The 12,702-nt window shown below is 41.8% G+C and overlaps 2 long non-coding RNA genes across 2 annotated transcripts; both read right to left on the bottom strand.

The window, feature by feature from the left end:
• Positions 1 to 269: 269 nt before the first annotated feature.
• Positions 270 to 2,713, bottom strand: LOC308291119. Its single transcript, XR_013962309.1, has 3 exons — positions 2,407 to 2,713; positions 2,136 to 2,281; positions 270 to 1,492 (listed from the first exon to the last, which is right to left on the bottom strand). It is a non-coding gene; the product is annotated as an uncharacterized lncRNA (long non-coding RNA).
• A 7,545-nt stretch (positions 2,714 to 10,258) lies between these two features.
• LOC308291562 lies at positions 10,259 to 12,702 on the bottom strand. Its single transcript, XR_013962341.1, has 3 exons — positions 12,396 to 12,702; positions 12,125 to 12,270; positions 10,259 to 11,481 (listed from the first exon to the last, which is right to left on the bottom strand). It is a non-coding gene; the product is annotated as an uncharacterized lncRNA (long non-coding RNA).

Raw genomic sequence — 12,702 nt, 5'->3', positions numbered from 1 at the left:
ATTCATTCAATGAATGAATGAATAAATAAATAAAGTGCACGTGCACACACGTGTGTGCGTGCGTGCGTGCGTGCGTGCGAGCGAGCGAGCGAGCGAGCGCACACGCGCGCACGCACGCACGCACGCACGCACGCACGCACGCACGCACGCACGCACGCACGCACACTTTATTATTTATTCATTCATTCACGCACACACACACGCATGCACACTTTATTTTTTAATTAATTCATGAATACAGCCTGCGATATGCGTGAAATCTTGCAAGCACATTCCCACTAGGTCAAGGAACAGATGCCTCCCTTCTCACATTGGCCTGTTATAGCGCCACCAGCGGGTCAACTTTTGCATAACACATTTTTGGAACAAAATGCCTCAAATCATGCATGCAGCTAATTTCTGTCCTGATCTGTTGCATCTATTTCCTGTAGTAGGCTGCTACCATTTCAAAATAAAACATGTGTTGAATGATCACTTTACAAATATCCAATACAATGACTCTTGTTTTGAAATGTCCACTGGTATGACAGGAAGCTATGACAGGGCCCCTTAGTGCTGCTGACGGAACACAGGCTGAAGAGACGTTCTGAACTTCTGAAGTAAAAACAACACTCTCGGGCATTATGGAATATAAAGTTTCAACACACGACTTTGGGGAACAGTTAATATTTGCCATGCTCTATAAAACCAAGACACTGTGGAATATGGAACAAAACGTGCCCAACTGGTCTTGTTGTTGTCATCCACCTTACTTTAGCAGGTGAGTTAAGTAATTAATATAAATAATGCTGGTTTGCAGTGATGCATCACTGTCAATTAAACTGTGTGCTGTCATTAATGTAGGCCTAGTTGTCTTAATGGATGATATTTATAATGCTGTTTTGGAAAAACGGCGTGGTGATGTTTGTAGTGTGAAGACTAATGTCAGAGTTGTTGTGTTGGAGTGCCATAGAGAAGAGTTCATTAGCACCAGAGAGAGATGGAGACAGTGAGACACTACTTGGTTGGCCTACATATTGTCATGAATTAGATGGCGAGTGTGTAGATGTCTTCTGTTGGAGCCTGGTGTCCCGCATTTGCGCTGTCTGCATTTGCGCTGTAGAAAAAAGGTGGTTGTTGTTGTTGTTGTTGTTGTTGTTGTTGTTGTTGTTGTGGGGCACTTGGTGAAAATCTCGCATCGGGGCACACCGGGGGCTAGTTTCGTCACTGTGTATGTCCAAAAAAAAAAAAAAAGATTTAAACTAGTCAAAACAGCCGATCTACAAGCACACAACGCCTCGCACTGTAGATCTGCTGTTTTCACTACTTTTTGTGCAAACAGTAAAATTTTTACTTTTGTGCAAACAGTTTCATTTTTTCCTAATGGCCCGGCCTGGACCGACCGATAATGAACCGGCCGTTCGGGAGTTGTCCCGCTTTTCCCAATGGCCAGCACGTGGTGATGTCAGAGATAGCAATCATGTTGGCCTGAGAGCTGCCACAGGTTCCATTTCTGTAGACAAGGACATATACAGTACTCTTATGAACAAATCCTTTTTTAGGCAAGACAGCTTTATTTATTAGTAAGGGGATTTTATAAGATATCTGACCAATCTGCGAAGTAAATCGTTACCAAGAAATGTCTTCACCAATGTGTTTCTAAAGGTGTATATAAAAAAACTGATTTAAAATCGGACCCACAAAACAATGGTTTAGTGATGAATCATAATGTTTCACCGTTTTGTGGGGGCCATTTGTATCCCATGGAATGTTTTTCATGCAAAACAAATGCTTGCAATGGATTCAGCATCATGAAAAACCCCTAGTTTGACCCCTCACATGTTACTTAAAGCAGATTTATTTTTTGTATTCTTTTCCTGTATAGTAAAGTTGGTAACACTTTACTATAAGGTACAAAGTAATACACTTAGTTAATGCTTAACTAACACTTTATTCCTGATTAACTAATGGGACACAAACACAAATCATTTTTTATGAGGTTTCCCCGGGAGTTGAATTTCAACCTTTTAGTACATATTATTACACACCTTTAGAAACACATTGGTGAAGAAATTTCTTGGTAACAATTTACTTTGCAGATTTTCTTATGTTCCCCTTACTTTAAAGTGCACACTCTCTGTACACACATAACTCACATTCGATTGTGTTGCGTCATGACAAGCGTGCTGTTGTCCTCAGGAGAAGCTGCGATGTCAATCCAAGAAGAATGTGTCATCTTCAGAATAGAATTAAAGTGGTCATGGTCTGAAAACCCTTCGAGGAAGTTCCAACGACCTGAAAGCTGTTGAAAAGACAAAGACACACAGACACACGCATGCACAGTTAGTTAGTTGACCAGAGTCCCTTGCTAAATACCGGTATCAGAAATATGCAGTAAGAACGATGTAACATTTGTTTGAATTAGACCTGGGCATTGTCCATAGTCAGTGGTGTGATGATGGTCTCACAGTCCCGTGGAGGTGTTGCTGCCGGTGCGGTTTTACCAAGACTCAAACTCCCGACCAAAAGAAACGCAACGTTCCACACAATAAACATGGCTGTCAGATCAAGTTTCTTCACAAATGTTTACTAGTGTAAAAAGGTTCCAAAAAGTAGACTTGGAACAAAAGAATGTTGGAAAAAAGGCAGACAGGACAACAGCTTTGACTGATGTCTAGCAGTAATCTCTATCAAATGGTCTTTGAAAATGTGACTGAAGCCAGCAGTATTTATACAGACACTGTGTGGAGAGGTCAGTTTCTCCGCAAACTCCAGGATTTGTTAAAATTGTTATTCCCCTAATTTTCAAACTTTAACAGGTGTTTCCTGTGTTTTCTCCGTCCCAGCCTGCCAGGATTGGGCAACATTGGACTTTCAAAGGTTCTGCTGTCATTAAACAGCCTTATTCTGTTCCAGGGGGTTTCAGAGTAGGTTCTCTGTGAACTGCCATTTCACAACAACACTGCTGGATTTCTGCATAGAAGTAAACAATAACAAATGTATTTATTTTATTTTTATTTTCAATAAAGTGCCTTTCCAGACCTTAAAGGATGCTTAAACAAGAACAACAGCACACTGAAGCAACACACAGGGTTCCCACATATCTTTACCAATTAATTTCCAAAACTTTTCCAAGACTTTTCCAGAATATTTAACCCGATTTCCAGGACTATATAACAATAATTCAGCTCAATAACAAGTCGCTTACTCCTATGTGCAATGCCTAAAGACAGGTAGTGTATGACAGTGGTTCTCAACCTTTTCAGGCTGACCCCCGAAATAATCATATTTGAAATGGGGACCCGGCACCCTGACGAGTACTAAGAGTTGAGGCATTACATTTTGTATAACACGGTTCTATTGTGAAAATAGCAGATCTACATGCTCACAACGCCTCGCTTTGCGAGGCGTTGTGAGCATGTACATCGGCTATTTTCACAATTTCTGCCTCTAATATTATTTGGCCATGTTTGGCCATGTTTAATTCGTCATTTCAGAGGTATTAACAAAATCCAATATAACCGAAGACAATGCATAGCTATTTCTTCCAGGACCTTCCAGGACCCTTGATCAATTCCAAAACTTTTCCAGTACTGGAAAAATGTTTTTCTAATTTCAAAATATTTCCAGGAATTTCATGACCGTGTTAACCCTGAACACACCAGTAGAACATAACCTTTCCACACCACTACAGTAAGGCACCAGTTGGTTAACACGCCAATAAATAATTATTAACTGCCACGCCAGTGGTTGGGCCCCAACTGCTGATCTTTGACCTGTAAACAAACATACAGGAAGTCATTTCTGCTGTGTTTTGTAGGCCAGTGATCAATCTTGAACTTATGATGGTGGTGGTTCATAGAAAAAAAAATCAATACAGACAAAGAGTTTTGTTTTCTGTGTTGTTGATTGTGTTTTGGAGGATTTCCAGCGTGAGCTCTCAACACAGAACACATGAATTCCACATCATCCTCCTCTCAATAGCAGTGTTGATTTCGTCGACTAAAACTATGGCGAAAAATATTTGTCGACTGCGTTTTTTTCACTGACGAAAACTAAATAAAAACTAAGCTGTGATGACTAAAACTAAGACTAAATATATTGACAATTTCGTCAACAAAATAAAAACTAGACTAAAACGTTAGGGAGGGACTAGTGAAGAAGAGTAATTTTATGTTTTAGGCTTGTCGCAGCGCGACGCGTTGTGAGCTTGTAGATCGGCTATTTTCGTCACGCAACCAAGTTTAAAATCAGCCATTACCATGTCATCAAGGCCTGCCAAAATACACTTTAGTTGACTAAATCAACTGTAGATTTAGTCACCTAAAATCTTATGACATTTAGTCGACTAAAATTAGACTAAAACTAAAACATTTCAGATGACTAAATTATGACTAAAACAACACTGCTCAATAGAATGATAGCATTCAGGTTAAATACACTTTAATCATGTTGTAACCAGTAGATTTCCTATCTTTGCATAATGGTTATGGTTTAAATAAGTCATCTATTACTCACTAAAAGCGACTGGTTGATTGTCATGTCACTGATCCAGGAACTGGTCCTTGTACGTTTTGCGGAGGGCAACATGCGACGTCTTTTCCCCCCCGTTTTCTACGGTTTCTTGGGCTGGATATGGCAGCCTGGAATGGTCGTACAAGTGCAGCTAAACTTGGCAAGTTAGTAAACGTGCCACAATTAACAATAATGAATTGTACCTGTGCAGCTGACCTGCGGAACCTGGGAATATACCATTTTGTTAAGATGGGGAGAATACACGATTGGAGAATATAATTAAAATACCTTGTTTAAGTTACCATTTTGTAACATTTTGCATTTGTAGTTATTTTACTGTAATTTAACAACATAATAACCAGCACAGATAGACAAAGAGACATTCATGAATTTATATTTAAAAGTAACTTTTATTTCCCCCCTGGACCCATGGCAGCTGCATACCCCTGCCATACCCAATTGACGCCCCTGTATTTACAATAGAAAGGTCAGGGGAAGGTAAGGATGGGCTTTGTTTTCATTTTGAGTAGCAGCCACCTATAAGGGGCTTTTCAGTGCTGTTTTAAAGATAGACATAGGGATTTACACTCCTTCAAGGCCTTCGGTAGGGCGTTCCACATTTTAGTGGCATAGCAGGAGAACGCATTTGACAATTTTTTGTGCCAAATCCACAAATACACACTTTTATATATATTTCTATTGTGGCGTTGTACACTGTTGTGTTATTGTGTTAGTGCTGGTCATGGGAAAGTTTGTGAGTGTGCGTGCGTGTGTTTGCACACATGCAGGGTGCTGTTTTGATTTATGTCATTGGTTTATGTTATGAAAAGCTCCACCGGCTGTCTGTCAGTCAGTCAGTCAGTATGTCCGTCATGTCACGTCACACTTTTGGCCCTATTCTTATCTCCAGCACCGCTGCTCCTATCCATGCCAAACTCTGCACACACACTCCTTGGCTGCCAAACCACAACATTTCTCACATGCCCCCTCTTCATCTATTTTCCATGAGGTTGCATTTTGCAAACAACATTTGGACACTGCTCCTACAATGCCACTTACAGGCCAATTTGTGTGTGTGTGTGTGTGTGTGTGTGTGTGTGTGTGTGTGTGTGTGTGTGTGTGTGTGTGTGTGTGTGTGTGTGTGTGTGTGTGCGTGCGTGCGTGTTTGTGCGCGTGTGTGCAGGGTGCTGTTGTGATTGATGTCATTGGTTTATGTTTAGTTCGCAACAGGGACGTGCTGGGCCTCTGATTCAGCTCGGGAAATAGAGTTGGGAGAGGCCCTCATTGCGCGCTACTCAAAGATTTGCCATTTCAGATCATGGCAAGTGACAAGCCAGTGGGACAATTACATGAGTTATATTTCGTTGTTTTCGGGTGGAAACCATGCATGTCCAAAACCGTTTGTTTTGTGTTTATCATTTTAAAAATGATTTAAACTAGTGAAAACAGCCGATCTACAAGCACACAATGCCTCGCAAGTACATTTTATAGATGATAAATACAAAACGGTTTTGGACATACAAGGTTTCCACCCGACAACGACTATATGCTATAAATATAAGGTGCTGGGAGTGAAAATTATAATGTAGGGGTGCCTCGGATTAAAAAAATATTCATGGGGTGCCCTGAGACAAAAAAGTTTGGGAACCCCTGACACAGGGCTTAAGTGGTTAAAGTACAACAACATCTACACTCAGAATATACACAGACACAGCCTATAGATACTGTGTATAGGTCATTACATTTTTCTCAAAATGATTTTTGTTTTTACATTGTGAAATGATTTTAAAAAATGATTTAAAAAATGTTGCCAAAAAGAGAGAGAGAAAAAAAATGCTGACATTGACGTGACTCCTTTCTAAATAATAGGACTTGTTATTGCATTGGGTTCCGCCCTCTGTTCAACTCAGTGAGTTGAGAATGGAAACACTGCCCTCATGTGGATTCTTTCATATCACACTGTAACACTGTTAGTGAACAAACACTCGGTGGGAAGGATTCCTGTCACAATATAGAGCCGTTTAACACTGTTACTGAACAAGCACTCTGACGCAATGATTACTGTGACAACGTGGAGCAGTTTAACACACATACTGTGATTCCTACCTTGAGGCAGCAGCAGACAGACTGGTTGGACTTCCTGGTCAGGTGAGCAGGCTGGGTGTGAATTCCTTGGCTACAGCGACATCTGTTGATGGGGACCTACTGATTGGTTTTATTTCACCAGACTCTACCTAGCTCCAGTGGGTTGGGAGGGGCAGCGGCCTTCGGCCGCTGCCTGGGCTCGCAAGTCCGGCTTGGTGCCGTCCCCCCACCTCGGCGCCTGACTCTGGCTGGAGCTTTACAAAAAAAAAAAAGCCAGCTGCTGAGCTGACCTGCGCAGCGTGCGTGCGTGCGTGCGTGCGTTCAGTGCTTGATTGATTGATTGATTGAAGGCTTTATTAGAAGTTTGCATAGGAAAATGTACAGATTCATGACGGTACAGTTCACTGGTACAAGGTCAACTAAAAGGAAATCCAATGAATTGAAATAGGAACAGCTACAGTCTCATGAGAGTACAGTTCACTGGTACAAGGTCGACTAAAAGGAAATCCAATGAATTAAAATAGGAACAGCTACGTACAGTCTCATGAGAGTACAGTTCACTGGTACAAGGTCAACTAAAAGGAAATCCAATGAATTAAAATAGGAACAGCTACAGTCTCATGACAGTACAGTTCACTGGTACAAGGTCAACTAAAAGGAAATCCAATGAATTAAAATAGAAACAGCTACAGTCTCATGAGAGTACAGTTCACTGGTACAATAAAAGGAGCTTTATTTATTGAATGAATTATTTCCCTGTCTCCACAACAGGCCAAACTGCGCCGCCACTGACTGATACATTGCGACCGTCAGGACGCAGTTACTATCGAAACCTCGACCAACTGTCTGTCCGTCCGTCCGTCCGTCACACTTCCACCCATCGATTCTCACATGGCCCTCCTCTCATCCTCTCAAATCACACAAATCGGTACACACTTGCTCTACGCTCATGTCATCAACATGGATCTGTCCCATTTAGCGCCACTTTCAGGCCGATTTTTTTAAACACATTTTTGGACACTACTCCTACAGATTTTGCCCTAAAATCAATACGCAGTATATATTAGGGAGTCAATTATTTATTTATTTAATTAATTAATTAATTAATTCCCTGTCTGCAACACTGGGCTCACTGGTACTTTCCCCCGACTGCGTAGGCTACTGATTATTTAATGAATTAATTAATTATGGCCCCGCCCCCTGCATTGGCTGGGCTCACTGGTACAATTAACTTTCCCCTGACTGCGTAGGCTACTGATTCTTTAATTAATTAATTAATTAATTGCCTCCTCGTTAAGAACCCCGTAAATTTAGGCAAATTCATTCTTTCTTTCTTTCTTTCTTTCTTTCTTTCTTTCTTTCTTTCTTTCTTTCTTTCTTTCTTTCTTTCATTCATTCATTCATTCATTCATTCATTCATTCATTCATTCATTCATTCATTCATTCATTCATTCATTCATTCATAAATAAATAAATAAATAAATAAATAAATAAATAAATAAATAAATAAATAAATAAATAAATAAATAGCGGGGGTCCCCGAGGGTGTCATCGCGTGCGGGGCGGCAAGCCTGATTATTATGTAAATGAGGCTGCATTAATTATGCTAATGAGGTTGGGGGCGTGGTCTGCATTAATTATGTAAATGAGACTGCACAACATGCATTCGACGCGCGCGTCTTGTTGCTAATTAAACGCGAATGCAGGGGGCGGAGCTAATTAGCCTAATTATTCAAATTGGGGGGGCGTGGTCTGCATTAATTATGCAAATGAGGTTGGGGCGTGGTCTGCATGCATTATGTAAATGAGACGCACGCGTCTTGTTGCTAATTAAACGCGAATGCAGGGGGCGGAGCTAATTAGCCTAATTATTCAAATTGGGGTTGGGGTGTGGTCTGCATTAATTATGCTAATGAGGCTGTTAAATGGCGTTTCCCAGCGAGTAAAAAATTTAGACGACCGTATGTAAATGAAGGGGAGGAGCTTAGTCGACGTATGCAAATTGGGGGCGGGGCATGGTTTGGAAATGCGTTTGGGTATGGTTCGCAGACATTATGCTCGCATACATTATGCTAATGAGGGCGTTAAGGTGGGTTTCCCAGCGCGTAAAAAATGCAGACGACCGTATGTAAATGAAGGGGAGGAGCTTAGTCGACGTATGCAAATTGGGGGCGGGGCATGGTTTGGAAATGCGTGTGGGCGTGGTTTGCAGACATTATGCTCGCATACATTATGCTAATGAGGGTGTTAAGGTGGGTTTCCCAGCGCGTAAAAAATGCAGACGACCGTATGTAAATGAAGGGGAGGAGCTTAGTCGACGTATGAAAATTGGGGGCGGTGCATGGTTTGGAAATGTGTGTGGGTGTGGTTCGCATAAATTATGCTAATGAGGCTGTTAAGTGGCGTTTCCCAGCGCGTAAAATATGCAGACGACCGTATGTAAATGAAGGGGAGGAGCTTAGTCGACGTATGCAAATTGGGGGCGGGGCATGGTTTGGAAATGCGTGTGGGCGTGGTTTGCAGACATTATGCTCGCATACATTATGCTAATGAGGGCGTTAAGGTGGGTTTCCCAGCGCGTAAAAAATGCAGACGACCGTATGTAAATGAAGGGGAGGAGCTTAGTCGACGTATGAAAATTGGGGGCGGTGCATGGTTTGGAAATGTGTGTGGGTGTGGTTCGCATAAATTATGCTAATGAGGCTGTTAAGTGGCGTTTCCCAGCGCGTAAAATATGCAGACGACCGTACGTAAATGAAGGGGAGGAGCTTAGTCGACGTATGCAAATTGGGGGCGGGGCATGGTTTGGAAATGCGTGTGGGCGTGGTTTTCAGACATTATGCTCGCATACATTATGCTAATGAGGGCGTTAAGGTGGGTTTCCCAGCGCGTAAAAAATGCAGACGACCGTATGTAAATGAAGGGGAGGAGCTTAGTCGACGTATGAAAATTGGGGGCGGTGCATGGTTTGGAAATGTGTGTGGGTGTGGTTCGCATAAATTATGCTAATGAGGCTGTTAAGTGGCGTTTCCCAGCGCGTAAAATATGCAGACGACCGTATGTAAATGAAGGGGAGGAGCTTAGTCGACGTATGCAAATTGGGGGCGGGGCATGGTTTGGAAATGCGTGTGGGCGTGGTTTGCAGACATTATGCTCGCATACATTATGCTAATGAGGGCGTTAAGGTGGGTTTCCCAGCGCGTAAAAAAATGCAGACGACCGTATGTAAATGAAGGGGAGGAGCTTAGTCGACGTATGAAAATTGGGGCTGGTGCATGGTTTGGAAATGCGTGTGGGCGTGTTGCGCATACATTATGCTTGCATACATTATGCTAATGAGGGCGTTAAGGTGGGTTTCCCAGGGCTTAAAAAATACAGATGACCGTAGTGAGCATTCGTTCCACGAACGCATTCATTCAATGAATGAATGAATAAATAAATAAAGTGCACGTGCACACACGTGTGTGCGTGCGTGCGTGCGTGCGTGCGAGCGAGCGAGCGAGCGAGCGCACACGCGCGCACGCACGCACGCACGCACGCACGCACGCACGCACGCACGCACGCACGCACGCACACTTTATTATTTATTCATTCATTCACGCACACACACACGCATGCACACTTTATTTTTTAATTAATTCATGAATACAGCCTGCGATATGCGTGAAATCTTGCAAGCACATTCCCACTAGGTCAAGGAACAGATGCCTCCCTTCTCACATTGGCCTGTTATAGCGCCACCAGCGGGTCAACTTTTGCATAACACATTTTTGGAACAAAATGCCTCAAATCATGCATGCAGCTAATTTCTGTCCTGATCTGTTGCATCTATTTCCTGTAGTAGGCTGCTACCATTTCAAAATAAAACATGTGTTGAATGATCACTTTACAAATATCCAATACAATGACTCTTGTTTTGAAATGTCCACTGGTATGACAGGAAGCTATGACAGGGCCCCTTAGTGCTGCTGACGGAACACAGGCTGAAGAGACGTTCTGAACTTCTGAAGTAAAAACAACACTCTCGGGCATTATGGAATATAAAGTTTCAACACACGACTTTGGGGAACAGTTAATATTTGCCATGCTCTATAAAACCAAGACACTGTGGAATATGGAACAAAACGTGCCCAACTGGTCTTGTTGTTGTCATCCACCTTACTTTAGCAGGTGAGTTAAGTAATTAATATAAATAATGCTGGTTTGCAGTGATGCATCACTGTCAATTAAACTGTGTGCTGTCATTAATGTAGGCCTAGTTGTCTTAATGGATGATATTTATAATGCTGTTTTGGAAAAACGGCGTGGTGATGTTTGTAGTGTGAAGACTAATGTCAGAGTTGTTGTGTTGGAGTGCCATAGAGAAGAGTTCATTAGCACCAGAGAGAGATGGAGACAGTGAGACACTACTTGGTTGGCCTACATATTGTCATGAATTAGATGGCGAGTGTGTAGATGTCTTCTGTTGGAGCCTGGTGTCCCGCATTTGCGCTGTCTGCATTTGCGCTGTAGAAAAAAGGTGGTTGTTGTTGTTGTTGTTGTTGTTGTTGTTGTTGTTGTTGTGGGGCACTTGGTGAAAATCTCGCATCGGGGCACACCGGGGGCTAGTTTCGTCACTGTGTATGTCCAAAAAAAAAAAAAAAGATTTAAACTAGTCAAAACAGCCGATCTACAAGCACACAACGCCTCGCACTGTAGATCTGCTGTTTTCACTACTTTTTGTGCAAACAGTAAAATTTTTACTTTTGTGCAAACAGTTTCATTTTTTCCTAATGGCCCGGCCTGGACCGACCGATAATGAACCGGCCGTTCGGGAGTTGTCCCGCTTTTCCCAATGGCCAGCACGTGGTGATGTCAGAGATAGCAATCATGTTGGCCTGAGAGCTGCCACAGGTTCCATTTCTGTAGACAAGGACATATACAGTACTCTTATGAACAAATCCTTTTTTAGGCAAGACAGCTTTATTTATTAGTAAGGGGATTTTATAAGATATCTGACCAATCTGCGAAGTAAATCGTTACCAAGAAATGTCTTCACCAATGTGTTTCTAAAGGTGTATATAAAAAAACTGATTTAAAATCGGACCCACAAAACAATGGTTTAGTGATGAATCATAATGTTTCACCGTTTTGTGGGGGCCATTTGTATCCCATGGAATGTTTTTCATGCAAAACAAATGCTTGCAATGGATTCAGCATCATGAAAAACCCCTAGTTTGACCCCTCACATGTTACTTAAAGCAGATTTATTTTTTGTATTCTTTTCCTGTATAGTAAAGTTGGTAACACTTTACTATAAGGTACAAAGTAATACACTTAGTTAATGCTTAACTAACACTTTATTCCTGATTAACTAATGGGACACAAACACAAATCATTTTTTATGAGGTTTCCCCGGGAGTTGAATTTCAACCTTTTAGTACATATTATTACACACCTTTAGAAACACATTGGTGAAGAAATTTCTTGGTAACAATTTACTTTGCAGATTTTCTTATGTTCCCCTTACTTTAAAGTGCACACTCTCTGTACACACATAACTCACATTCGATTGTGTTGCGTCATGACAAGCGTGCTGTTGTCCTCAGGAGAAGCTGCGATGTCAATCCAAGAAGAATGTGTCATCTTCAGAATAGAATTAAAGTGGTCATGGTCTGAAAACCCTTCGAGGAAGTTCCAACGACCTGAAAGCTGTTGAAAAGACAAAGACACACAGACACACGCATGCACAGTTAGTTAGTTGACCAGAGTCCCTTGCTAAATACCGGTATCAGAAATATGCAGTAAGAACGATGTAACATTTGTTTGAATTAGACCTGGGCATTGTCCATAGTCAGTGGTGTGATGATGGTCTCACAGTCCCGTGGAGGTGTTGCTGCCGGTGCGGTTTTACCAAGACTCAAACTCCCGACCAAAAGAAACGCAACGTTCCACACAATAAACATGGCTGTCAGATCAAGTTTCTTCACAAATGTTTACTAGTGTAAAAAGGTTCCAAAAAGTAGACTTGGAACAAAAGAATGTTGGAAAAAAGGCAGACAGGACAACAGCTTTGACTGATGTCTAGCAGTAATCTCTATCAAATGGTCTTTGAAAATGTGACTGAAGCCAGCAGTATTTATA

This window comes from Nannobrachium achirus (assembly GCF_963921795.1).
Source record: "Nannobrachium achirus genome assembly, chromosome: 9".
Taxonomy (NCBI): Eukaryota; Metazoa; Chordata; class Actinopteri; order Myctophiformes; family Myctophidae; genus Nannobrachium; species Nannobrachium achirus.
Note: the sequence above shows the minus strand (reverse complement) of the source record. Positions and strands in the feature narration are given on the sequence as shown.